The 12,255-nt window shown below is 45.1% G+C and overlaps 1 protein-coding gene across 6 annotated transcripts in view; it reads left to right on the top strand.

Moving 5' to 3' along the window:
* RNF144A (ring finger protein 144A) overlaps positions 1 to 12,255 on the top strand; it is a 291,346-nt gene that overhangs the window by 23,733 nt on the left and 255,358 nt on the right. For 4 of the 6 annotated variants that reach the window (XM_043604614.1, XM_043604608.1, XM_043604609.1 and 1 more), the window contains exon 2: positions 3,126 to 3,321. The exons of the other annotated variants lie outside the window; for them this stretch is intronic. The gene's annotated coding sequence lies outside the window, so the exon portion shown is untranslated. The remainder of the gene's footprint in view (positions 1 to 3,125; positions 3,322 to 12,255) is intronic. 6 annotated transcript variants of the gene reach the window in all.

The following is a 12,255-nucleotide window of genomic DNA, read 5'->3' as shown; positions in this document are numbered from 1 at the left end:
GCAGTGCAGGGGCCAGCAGCTCCCTGGCAGTGGGGCTCTGGAAAGGTGGGGTCGGGGGGGGGCGGTTTGCAACCTGCGAACAGCCCACAAGCCACGTGGGCTCACAGCGCACCCCTCTGGTTTGAGAGCTCTGCATGCAGCCTCCCTTTATAAATCTTTGTAAAAGGCAGCTAGAAAGATCTCCTTTGCCAGCGCACCAGCTGAGCGGAGAGCTTTTCCTTTCCTGCCGGAGATTATAATTCTACTTCCTGGCTCTTCTAACCTGGGAAAAGTGCAGATGCAGGTAGTAGAAGACTGTCTCGTATTGTGCGTTGTTGGAAGCGTCTGAATGTATTGCCAAGTAAAGGTGGACAGTAGACTTGCAAACAATGGGATCATGTTTTCCGGAGTCCGTATCTTGATGCCTCGGGACCAAGGAGGTGTAGCTTTCTGTGGGTCAAGAGGCTTGCTCTGTGCAAGGGCCAGGTGATGCTGGGGGCAGGTCGAACTCTCAGCCTTAACATGGAAGGCTTTGGACTCAGGCGCTCGGACGTGAACATCGCAAGAGAATGCATTTGGGAAAGCTTGTTATGGGAGAGAGCAGCGAGGAAGGAATAGCTGTGGGTTTATCCATCAGGATGTATCTCCTGTCTACTCAGATTTAAACGTTGCCTGCTCTCTGTGCCCCTCTTTGAAGTGACTAGAAAAACAGAATTGATTTTGTGCTTTGCTCCCTGACCGGAGATGCCTAAAAATAAGCCAAGTTCAGATGCTGGTGTTGAGTTCCTGAGCAGACACTGTACTTGAGGAAAGAGAGTTTGGGAAATTCAGGAGTTATCTTGCCTTACTATTTTTTAGACTTTTCCCAGTTTTTTAAAGTTTATTTATATAAGTAATCTCTACGCCCAATATGGGGCTCGAACTCATGACCCTGAGATCAAGAGTCACCTGCTCCACCAACTGAGCCAGCCAGGTGCTCCTGATGTGTTTTTTTCTTTCTTTCTTTCTTTCTTTCTTTCTTTCTTTCTTTCTTTCTTTCTTTCTTTCTCTCTTTCTTTCCTTTTTAAAGTTTATTTATTTTGAGAGGTGGGGGCAAGGGGCAGGGAGAGGAGAGAGAATCCCAGCAGGCTCCACGCTGCCAGCACAGAGCCCGATGCGGGGCTTGAATTCAAGAACCTTGAGATCATGACCTGAGCCAAAACCAAGAGTCAGACACTTAACCAACTGAGCTACCCAGGTGCGCCTCTTTTTAAATGATAGTTTCATTGAGGTTAAAATTCATCATTTTAAAGTATAGTTGACCCTTGGATCACATGGGTTTGAACTGCCCGGGTCCACTAATATGTAGATTTCTTGTGCTAAATACAGTCCAGGGCAGTCAATGTGTTTTCTCTTCCTTATGATTTTCTTAACAACATTTTCTCTTCTGTACCTCACTTTGTGTAACAATACAGTATATAATACATACAACATACAAAATATGTATTAATTGAATGTTGGACATTTTTTTGTGCTTATTGGACATTGAACGGCTTTTTTAGAGAAATGTCTTTTCAAACTTTTTGCCCATTTTTGATTTGGGTTATTTGTCTTTTTACTGTTAAGTTGTATGAGTTCTTTGTATAATCTAGATACTAGGTCCCTGTCAGACATATGTTTTGTATGTACTTTCTCCCCTTGTTTTTTTTTTTTTTACTTTATTGATGGTGTTTTTTGACACATGAAATTTTAAAATTTATTGTTTATTTTATTGTTTGCACTTTTGGTGAGATATTTAAGAAACTGGTACCTAATCAAAGGTCACACGGATTTACTCCTCTATGATCTTTTTCTAAGAGTTTTGTAATTTTAGCTCTTATGTTGAGGTCTGACCCATTGTGAGTTAATTTTTTATGAAAGTTATAAGGTCTGTGTCGAGATTCATTTTTTGCACGTCAGCACCATTTGTTGAAAAGACTGTCATTTGCCCTTTAAAACGTCATGGAATTCTTGTCAACAGTCAATTACCCATGAATGTATGGGTTTATTTCTGAACCGGCAGTTTTAATCCAGTGATCTCTATGTTCTTATGCCAATACCACACTATCTTGATTACTGTAGCTTTTTTTTGACAGCGGGAAGGGCAACTCCTCCAACTTTGCTTTTCTTTTTCAAGGTTCTTTTGGCTATTTTGAGTCTCTTGGATTTGTATAGGAATTTTAGGATCAGCCTGTCAATTTTGAAAAAAAAAAAAAATGAAAAGAAAATGGGAAACGGATTTGAATAGGGATTACATTTGAATCTGAAGATCAGTTTGGGGAGGATTGCTGTCTTTACTGTTTTCTAGCCTATGTGCACTGATGTCTTTCCATTTATTGAGGTATTTGAAGTCTTACAATGATGTTTTGGTAGTTTTCACTGTACAAGCCTTACATATCTTTTGATAAATTTATTTGTAACTATTTTATTCTTTTTGATGCTCTTCTAAAATGTGTCTCTTCTTTAAGGGCGCATTTTTAAAAGCCATTCCACCAGTTTCAGCCTTTTGATTGGAGTGTTTAGACCATCTTACATAATTACCAGTAAGGTAGAATTTATGCCTACCATTTTGCTCTTTATTTCCTATGGGTCTTACATCCTTTGTATTCTTTTATTCCTCTAGTGTGCTTTCTTTTATGCTGAATAGTTTCTTGAATACCGTTTTAATTCAGTTGTTTATTTTTTTACATATTTTAAAATAATTTTCTTAGCGGTTGCCTTAGGGATTGCGGTCAACATAGTCTTATTTTATTTGTAAGCTTTTCAGTGGACCTGAACCTTTGCCTATAGGAATCCGATTAGGAGAAGTCCAATGGCTGTGAACGGAAAAGGAGGGGACAGAAGAGAGAATCGGGGACGATTCATTATCTGAGAGTTACTTGTGTTGGTGGATTTATCTGTTAACTCCTTGGTGGAATTATTTATACCACAGACCTCTCCAGTGAACCAGGATACTTACCAAATGTTGGATCTGATACAGTTTCTAGTAATCATATCAATAGCCTTCCCTCCGGGCTTGGGGATTTGAGAGGCTGGTGCTGGGGAGGCTGGAAGTCAGCGTGGTGTCCTTTCTGCCTCCTCCTTGCAGCCTGCTCTCTGAGCTCCTGTGCTGTCCCCACGTTTCCCAGGTGCCGAGCACCCTGCTGAGTGTGGACCGCTCCAGGTCCCCACGTATGGAGGGACCCCAGGGCCTGAGACCTTCTCCCACGTTTCCGTGAGGGTGGCCGGTCACGAAGGGAGGGACCAGCTGAGCGCACGTGAGCGTAGCAGGACACCAGGATTTGGCCAGAAGACGTTCCTTTCCTCCCCCAGGACTTCTTGGAGGTAATTTTGAATTTGGAAAAATGAAAACCTTCATTTATGTCTTCTTAGCGGAACCTCAGCCACCAGAAAGACTATAGCCCTGCCTGGGTGGATTTCTGCATACCTCTTAAGCTGCACCATGGAAACAATTGCCTAGTACAATTGTTAATTTTGAGGATGGTTCTCAACATATTATGTTAAGCTATTGTAGTAATTAGTGCTTTATGAAGATTTACACATGGGCCCTCATTTACTGCTTGTAAGAACCCGTGGGGTCCATATTGCTCGTCTCGCTTCGTAGACGAGGAAACCGGTTCAGAAGATGTATCGAAGGTCTCACCGATTGATTAACTCATCGAGAACCAAGGGTTGTGCCTGGTGCTGTTCTCACTCAGGACACACAGTGAACTCAACAGACACAAGCCCCTGCTTTCAGGGAGCTCCTAGTTGAGTGGGGGTGCGAGTGGAGGATGGGGGTGGGGACGGGAACAGACAGACCACAGACAGCCACCAGTGTGAAGAAGGAAATTGTCTGTTTCATTACAAGGCGCAAATGTTGTGGAGAGAAGAAAAAGTAGACCAAGTTGTGGAGGGTGGAGGAGGTTGCAGTTTGAAAGGGGGTTGGTCAGGAAGGGCTCATTAGAAAGTTGACACCTGAACGCGGATTTAAGGAGTTGTGCTAACTAACCACTTAGTGTCTGGAACAAGAGTATTGCAGTTAGAAGAACAAGTGGGTGCAGAGACCCACTGGCGTGCTGGAGAGTCACCAAGGAGGCAGGGTGGCTGGAGGAAAACCAGCAGTCACAAGTGAGTTTGGGGGGTGGTCGGGAGGTTGAACAGGAAGCTGATCATGTCTAGCATCGCAGACTGTTGGGGAATTCTAGGTTTTATGATGGGCAATCAGTGCAGGGTGTTAAGCAGGGGACGGACAGGACCTACATTTCTGGCCTCTGTGTCCATATGGGAGGTAGGGGTGGAAGATGTGGGTAGACCAGGTGACCATTGAGAGGCCAACAGAGAAATCCATTAGAGTCGTTCAGACAAGAGATAATGGTGGCTTTGCTCTATGGTAGCAGTGGAAGGAACGAAAAGTGGTCACATTCTGGATACAGTTTGAAGACAGGGTCCTTAAGATGTCCTGGCGGAATGGGTGTGGGGTGTGAGAGGAAGGGGCAAGTCTGTAAGTGTGTCGAGGGTTTTAGCTGGTCACTAGACGGAGCTGTCACCCATGGAAACAGGGACGTCCGCAGGTACAGGAAGTTGGGTCACGAAAAGAGTAGAAGTTCGGTTCTGAGCGTGTGGAGAGGTTGTAAGACAGATGCTGAGTGGACAGGTCCGTACAGATCCGATGGTGGAGGCCGGTGATCCGGCTGGGGTGTAGTGGGAGTCTTGGACCTGTGGTTGGTTGGTATTTAGGGGAGTAAGATCGGATGAGATCCCAGCGAGAGGAGAGTTTTGAGGACTGGGCCCTGGGACATTCCAGCTGTCGGACGAGCAAGCAGAGAGGAAGAGACGGCAGAGGAGACCAAGGGGGGACAACCAGAGACCAGGGGGAGACCAAGAGCGTGGCATCCTGGAAGCCACATGGAATCATCTCAGAAGCGGGGGGTTCTGAGCTGATGGCGCAGGTGAGGGGAGGGCTGAGAAGTCTCTGGGGTCGGCTCCGTGCTGGTCACTCACTGGTGGCTCTGGGAGCAACACGGAGGTCTGGTGGCTGTGGGCCCAAAAGCGCCATTGGAGTGGTTGTGGAGAGAAGGCCCGAGGGGAGGACCGGGAGACGGATGTTGACAGCTGTTCTGGGCCGCTTGGCTGCAGAGGGAGCGGAATAGGGGGTGGTGTCCGGCGGGGTAAATAAGGCCAAGAGAGTCAACTTTCAGTTGGAAGCGTTGGCTCTTGTGCCGTGGGCGGCGGTTCAGTAGAGACTGAAAAACTGGGAATGTTGGAAGGACCTTGCTGCCCTCATTTCTTGAGCAGGTGGGAGGCGCATCTTGTACTACGGCGCTTGCTGGAGGAGGAGTGCAGATAGTTAGGGGTGGGGGAGGGGCCGAGGACAAGTTCGGGGTGGGGGGAGCGGGGGAGGGGCTGAGGACACAGGTGCGGGTGTGGGTGCCCGGGAGGTGGCCCTCGGGGAGGAGGCCCTGCGGTTTTCTTCTGGTTGCTTCTATCGTGTTCGTGAAATGGGAAACCCGGTGGCCAGCCGAGAGAGTGCCCCGGGCGGAGGGGGGATTGCGAGTTGGGGGAGACCGGGCAAAGCCACCTAGAAAGAGTGGTCACGTGGTAGCAGGAAGCGCGCACCTGACTTGAGACCCTCCCCCTCCCCCATCAGTGTGCTTGTGTGTTTCTTTAGACAGCTGGCTGGGGCGTTGAAGGCGCCCCGGGGGCCAGGAGCTGAATTCTGGTTTGGCCCAGCCCAGGGGGCAAAGTGAGAGGGGTGGCCTGAGTTGTGACAGTGTGTGCGGGAGGGGGAGGGAGGGGGCCGGGGCCAGACGCTGGGCAGGGGAGGCCTAGAGGAGGGCCAGCACTGTCCCCTTCGGGAGCTGGTGGGGGTGGTTGAGAGACCGCTTGAGAGAGTGGTGGGGTGGGGCTGGGCAGGGCACTGGGGACCATGGGGCCCCTGCAGGTACCTAAAGTCCCTCGTTCTGGCCAGGCTCCTGGTTACCCGCCCTGGCCTCTCACTGTCTGACCAGAGAGCCTGCCTGAGGCATCCTGCTGGACCCCCAACCACAAACCAGTGCTGCCCACACCACCCCAGGGCGGTCTTGGGAATGTGTTGCCAGGAGCACAGGGCTCTGCTGGGCCGGAGGGGGGTCTGGGGCCCTCGTCACAGTCACCGCGGCAAGGAGGAAATGCGGACGTTGACATTTGCCATCGTTGGTCTCCTTCACGTGCCTTGGAGGCTGTGTGCTTGCTGGCCTTTTCTTTTTTTTAACCTCAACTTTAACATTCTGGGGTTCTTACATCTTTCCTGGCCCAGAGGTCTGGAGAGTGTCAGGTGTAAGGGAGACAGGAGGGCTCCCCCGAGAAAATGCACTGTAAGGCCTGGAGGCGCGGGGCCTTTTTCCCTGCCCACACCCACCTCCCAGGACGTTCCAGCAAATTCCAGGAGCTGTGAACCGGCTTCATAGTCACAAAAGATTTCATGTGGAAGAGGCCAAAATACCAGAAAATGACATTCCAGCACGAGCAAAAAAAAGATCTTTTAAAATGTTTAGGATTTATAAAGAGAAACAGTCTTCATGGACCATAAACCACCCCCAGTTCACACTTCTGTGACTGCAGACGCTAAATCTGAAAGCTAATTCTGTTTTGGTGTTTGGTTTTTTTTCTTCAAGTGGAGAATGTCATTGGCGAGAAAAGATGTCTCGGGCTGAGAAAAACTCCGACTCGGCCTTGGCCGAGCGCTGGCTGCAGCTGTGAGGCTCCGCTCAGTCACCTCTGCTCTTGGCTAGTGAAGCTTTAAGGCAAAGGTCGTTTAAAACGCTAACTAGAATCAAAAATATCAATACCCTGCTTTGCTTCGCTTGGGTTTCAGAGTGGCTGAGGTGGTTAGGCGAGCGATATTTTTAGAAAGGGAAACAGTTAAAGATGCTGTTCTGAGATGCTGTGGCTGAAGGCTCTGTTAGAATAAATCATCACAACCACATTTTCCACATTCATCGTAGTGGCAGTTGCTTTGTATTTATTTTTTGTTCCTTTTTTTGTTTGTTTGGGAGCTTTGGGTCACTTTTCGTGTGTGCTCGCTGCCGTGTGGGCCTCTGCAAGGCCTTGGGCGCGTCCTCTGTAAGCACCGTGAACTTGCCCGTGCCGGTTCTGGTGGCAGTGGGCTCTAGGGGTCGGAAGAGAGAGAACGTGGCCCTGGGACAGCAGGTTTCTCTGGACGGGTCATCGGCAGACATCCTGTGAGCATCCCTTCCGAGCAGGGCCAGGTGCGGGGGCCGGGAGGGGAGGAAGGGGGGAGATTCTGCTTGTGTGTTTTTCTGTGACTAATGTCAACAGTGTCCTGAGCTCAGGACAGAGCAAAGCCCAGGTGAAGAGGAGGGGTTGCCGAGGACAGGAAGGTCCCCTGGCCACTGAGACTCCATGAGCTGTCTTGCCACGGGAGAGGACAGGAGCAGAGATGAGAGGAAGAGGTGCCAGGAGCCACGTGTGCTGGGCCCTGAATATTTGGAGGTAGAATCTATCCTGTGGTTGATGGAGAACCATAAAAATGAAAGGTAGTGGTAAGATTTATTTATGTATTTATTTTAAAGTTTATTTATTTATTTTTGAGAGTGGGGGAGGGGCAGAGAGAGAGAGAGAGAGAGAGAGAGAGAGAGAGAGAGAATGCCAAGCAGATTCCATGCTGTCCGTGCAGAGCCCGACCAGGGGCTTGATCTCATGAACTGTGAGATCATGGAGATCACGACCTGAGCTGAAATCAAGAGTCAGACACCTCACTGACCGAGCCACCCAGGCGCCCTGGTAGTGATGGGATTTAAAAAAAAAAAAAATGCTTTGGACAGATTCACTGGGGGCTGTTGTGCTTCCAATATGAAGGCAAGATTGGAAGCAGCCAAGAGTCAAAAAGAAACATTTGATCATGTGACCTAACAAAATTAAGGGACTTCCCCCACCCCCACCCCCGGTTTTAAAAATACAGTACTTTTTTTGGTCATTCCTAAAAGCCTAACAACAGAGCTCACAGACTCCTGCATACACAGTTACCAAAGAAACATCATGCCTTCTGCTGTCCTTAGAGTTGCGTAAATGACTTAACGATCTTAGCTACATTTAACACTGCTTGATTAAATATCAATGAGGAAACCATTAGTATCGGGTCATTATAATTTATTACAAAAGGGATAACACAATTCAGTTGCCTTAATCTCATTTTCATTCTGACTGTACTGATTTTAATAATTGATTTTATGAGTGTGTCCCATAATTTATTTCTAGTGTTGTATAAAGTGTCTGTCTATCGACACATTTACTTGAATTGAATAATAAGGTGAAACGTTCTCTGATAGGGAGGAAGTCTGATGGGCTGATTGGTTTGGCAGTGAAAATGGTCTTTGTCTCTTCAGTTATTGGAACACACTAAATACACAGATAATATGGACAAACATACAATGAAGCCCTGTTATAATAAAACAGTGCACTAACATATTTTGTATGAAAGGTACATTAAAATTTATATTTTTTCTTTAAAAAAAAATTTTTTTAATGTTTATTTATTTTGGAGACAGAGAGAGAGAATGAGTGGGGGAGGAGTAGAGAGAGAGGGAGACACAGAATCTGAAGTAGGCTCCAGGCTCTGAGTTGTCAGCACAGAGCCCGATGCCAGGCTCGAACTCACGGCCTCAGATCGTGACCTGAGCCGAAGTTGGACGCTCAACCGACTGAGCCACCCAGGCACCCCATAAAATTTATATTTTTTCAATTCTTCCTGAACGTGTTGGTTTAAACGAGGTGCCTCTAAGAGAAAGTAATGAGTACAGTTAAGATATTTCTGTAGCTTTAGTGTACTGTTTTGACGTACTTCCTGGAAATTGGACCTTGAATGATAGATGTCTCGATAGTTCATTCTTGTGCAGAGCAGGTGTCTTTTTGTTTTTTTGTTTTTTGTTTTTTTGAGGAAATTCACCGATTAGATTGTTGGTGGATCACTAACGCTAGTTTTTTTTTTTTTATGGTTATGTGATTTTTGGCATACATGTGGAAGAAGTAAAAAAAAGCGAGTTCCATTTTTAGACATACCATCTGTTCTCGGATATGTCCGTATATGCAAAATTGATCTTGAACTGGTGCTTTGTGGGTGTCCGAAGATCTCCCGAGTCCCGTTGGTCACTGCGCCCAGCCATGAGAGGGGCCATCTGTATTGAAATCTGATGAATTATTTGCACAGGTTAGGACTGTCACTGTTAAGACCGTGAATGGACAGGGTTGGTGAACGACAGAAGGGGTACCAGTGGGCTTTGGGCATCTGTCCCTGGAAGTGAGGCCATGCAAGGTGACCACGCAGTACTGTGTGATTTTGTTCTGGATCCTCCTTGTCCATTTTGAGTTCAACGTTGGCGTAAGCTGGAGTGAACACCAAAGAACGTAACCTTATCACCCTGCCCCAGCAAGAAAATCAAATGCAATATGAGGTTTTGAAAAATCGGAAGAAAGAGCATTCTGTGATTTCTCCACTGTATGCATAAGAGAGTGAATGTGAGGATTAAGAAGAAACAGGATGTTTTGTGTATAAATTGCTTCAAGATGGGGAAAAATCATATTTCATAATCTTTGAAGGGGGTGCTAGCCTGGAGAAAGCATTTCACAATACTTTTTTTTTTAAAGGAATCAAAAAGTTTCCAGTAAAATAGAGAATAAATCAAAAGTGCATGGTCTGAGGAAGATTCTTGCTCTGCTATAAGACAGGACAGAAGGATGTGCTCTATACCAAGGATCACAGATGTTAAGAGCTGGCATTGGAGTTGAATCTTCTGTAGCCTAGAGCTGGGTCTCTGGCCGTGGACATGGAGGTGAGGGGAGGGTGTAGATGTTACTCGGATTTCCATTCAGAGACCTGGCCACCAGCTCTGCTAAACCATCCATGTTCTATTTAAATCGATTGATAGTGAGCCAACAATGGGTTTTCTGAATCCATCGAGGATCTTATCTCTGATTTTGAGTTTTTTATTTTTTAATGTTTATTTATGTGCTTATTTATTTATTTTGAGAGGGAGAGTGAGAGCGAGAGCATGAGCAGGGGAGGGGGCAGAGAGAGAGAGAGAGAGAGAGACAGAGAGAGAGAGAGACACTCACAGAATCCAAAGCAGACTCCAGGCTCTGAGCTGTCAGCACAGAATCCGACACGGGGCTCGAACCCACAAACTGCGAGATCATGACCTGAGCTGAAGTCAGACGCTCAACCGACTGAGCCACCCAGGTGCCCGAGTTTGGGCTTTTAATACAGTGTTGTGTTGAAGTAATAGAAGATGTCCTTTCCCTGTTCCTGATTTTTATAAGGAATATTCTGATTTAATTAAGAATGATATTGCTGTCGCTTTTTCTTTTTCATGTTCCTTATTAGGTTAAGGAAGTTCCCTTATGTTTCTGTTTTGCAGAGTTGTGTTTTATGTTTTTAATCATAAATGCATGTTGAGTTTTATCAAAGGCTGTTCTGCATCTATTAAGATGGCCATATGGCTTCCTCTGTTTCCCTCCTATGTTATGTTACATGAATTATTCCAACGGCAAACTCTTTTGTACTCCTACGATAAATCTAGCTTGTTCAACTTTATGGTTTTTCCCCCCTAAATACGGTTCTGATACACATCTGGATTCTGTTTGGTCTTAACTTTGTGTAATTTTTTTTTTCTTTACTCATAAGTGAGTTTGCCTGTATTTTTCCTTACTTTAACTGCTTATGTATGATTTAGAAAGAGGTTTCTTTTTTTTTTTTTTTCCTTTTGTCCCTATTCCTTGCAGGATTTTGTATGTGATTTGATTGAGTTATCTGCTCTTGAAACTTTGGTAGTACTCAGCTGCAAACAAGAGCCTAGTCCTTTTCTTGTTGGAGGATTTCTATCGCTTCAGTTTTTTTCAAGGCTTATAAAATTATTTGAACTCTTTCTTTTTGAGCCAATTTTCTTAAATTATATTTTTCTAGGAGTACAGTAAAACCTTGGATTGAGAGTAACGTGTTCTGTGATTTTTCTGCAAGACAAGCAATACTTTTAATAACTTTTAATTTGATAAATAAACCAACGAGGTCTTACAATACGAGTAGTGCATGATGCCGAACACCATGCGATCACAACTGAGCCGAGGGTTCCCGCAGTTAATTCCCTTTGATATGCAAGTGCTGCGGATTACAAGCATGTTTCCAGAACGAATTATGCTCGCAAACCAAGGTTTTAGTGTGTATTTACATCCCCTATATTTCAAGTTAAAATTAGCACAACATTATTCATTTAGTTTTAAGTCTCTGCTGGCTGTGTTTCATCACAAATATAGTTTGTTGGGGCCATGTCGTTTTTTTTCCTTGACCGACTTGCCGAAGAGTGTATGTTTTATTACTATTTTCAAAGAAAAATACTGTTGACTTTGTTGCCTCTCTTTATTTTAACTTTACTTTGTGTTTTATTTATTTTTGTTTTTACCTATAACTGGTCTTTCTTTCTAGGCTGTGTTTATTCTGTAGTTCTTACCTAACTTCTTAAACTACAGACAGTTCTATAATTTTTAGACTGTTTTTCTTTCTTTTTTTAAGTTTTTTTTTATTTTAGAGAGAGCACATGAGCCGAGGAGAGGGGGAGAGACAGAGAGAGAGAGATGGAGAGAGGGAGAGGGAGAGGGAGAGGGAGAGGGAGAGGGAGAGGGAGAGACAGAGAGAGAATATCTTAAGCAGGCTCCATGCTGAAGGTAGAACCTTACATGCTGCCTCTTGGTCCCACGACCCTAGGATCATGACCCGAGTGGAAATCAAGAGTCAGATGCTCAACTGACTGAACTATCCAGATGCCCCTAGACTTCTTTTTTAATAGAAGCATTTACGATGATGAATTTCCCTCTCAATACTGCTTTAATGGTGTCTCCTAGGTTTTCTTAAAAAATATTCTTATTGTTGTTTAGTCCTACATTTTTTTAAAGTTCTGTACTTTGTTCTAAACCCATGAGTTACTGATAAGTCTTTTACAGTTTTCAGACGTGGGGACTCTTTTCCTTATCGATGTCTGTCTTGACTGCCTCAATGTCAGAATACCTGGTCCGTGTGATACCATTATTTGAAATTTGTGGAGTCATTTTTTATGACTGTGTGTGATGTCAGGTTTTGTCAATGTTCTATGTAGTTTTGAGAAGTTTGTGAATTCTCAGTTTCTTGGTGATGAGATTGACGTTTATTAAATTTAGGTTAATAGTGCTTTTTACACCTTCCATGGTCTTACTAATTTTGTATGTTTATCATATTAAGTAATATGTAATGAG

The sequence above is a fragment of the Prionailurus bengalensis genome, chromosome A3 (assembly GCF_016509475.1).
Source record: "Prionailurus bengalensis isolate Pbe53 chromosome A3, Fcat_Pben_1.1_paternal_pri, whole genome shotgun sequence".
Classification (NCBI taxonomy): Eukaryota; Metazoa; Chordata; class Mammalia; order Carnivora; family Felidae; genus Prionailurus; species Prionailurus bengalensis.
Note: the sequence above shows the minus strand (reverse complement) of the source record. Positions and strands in the feature narration are given on the sequence as shown.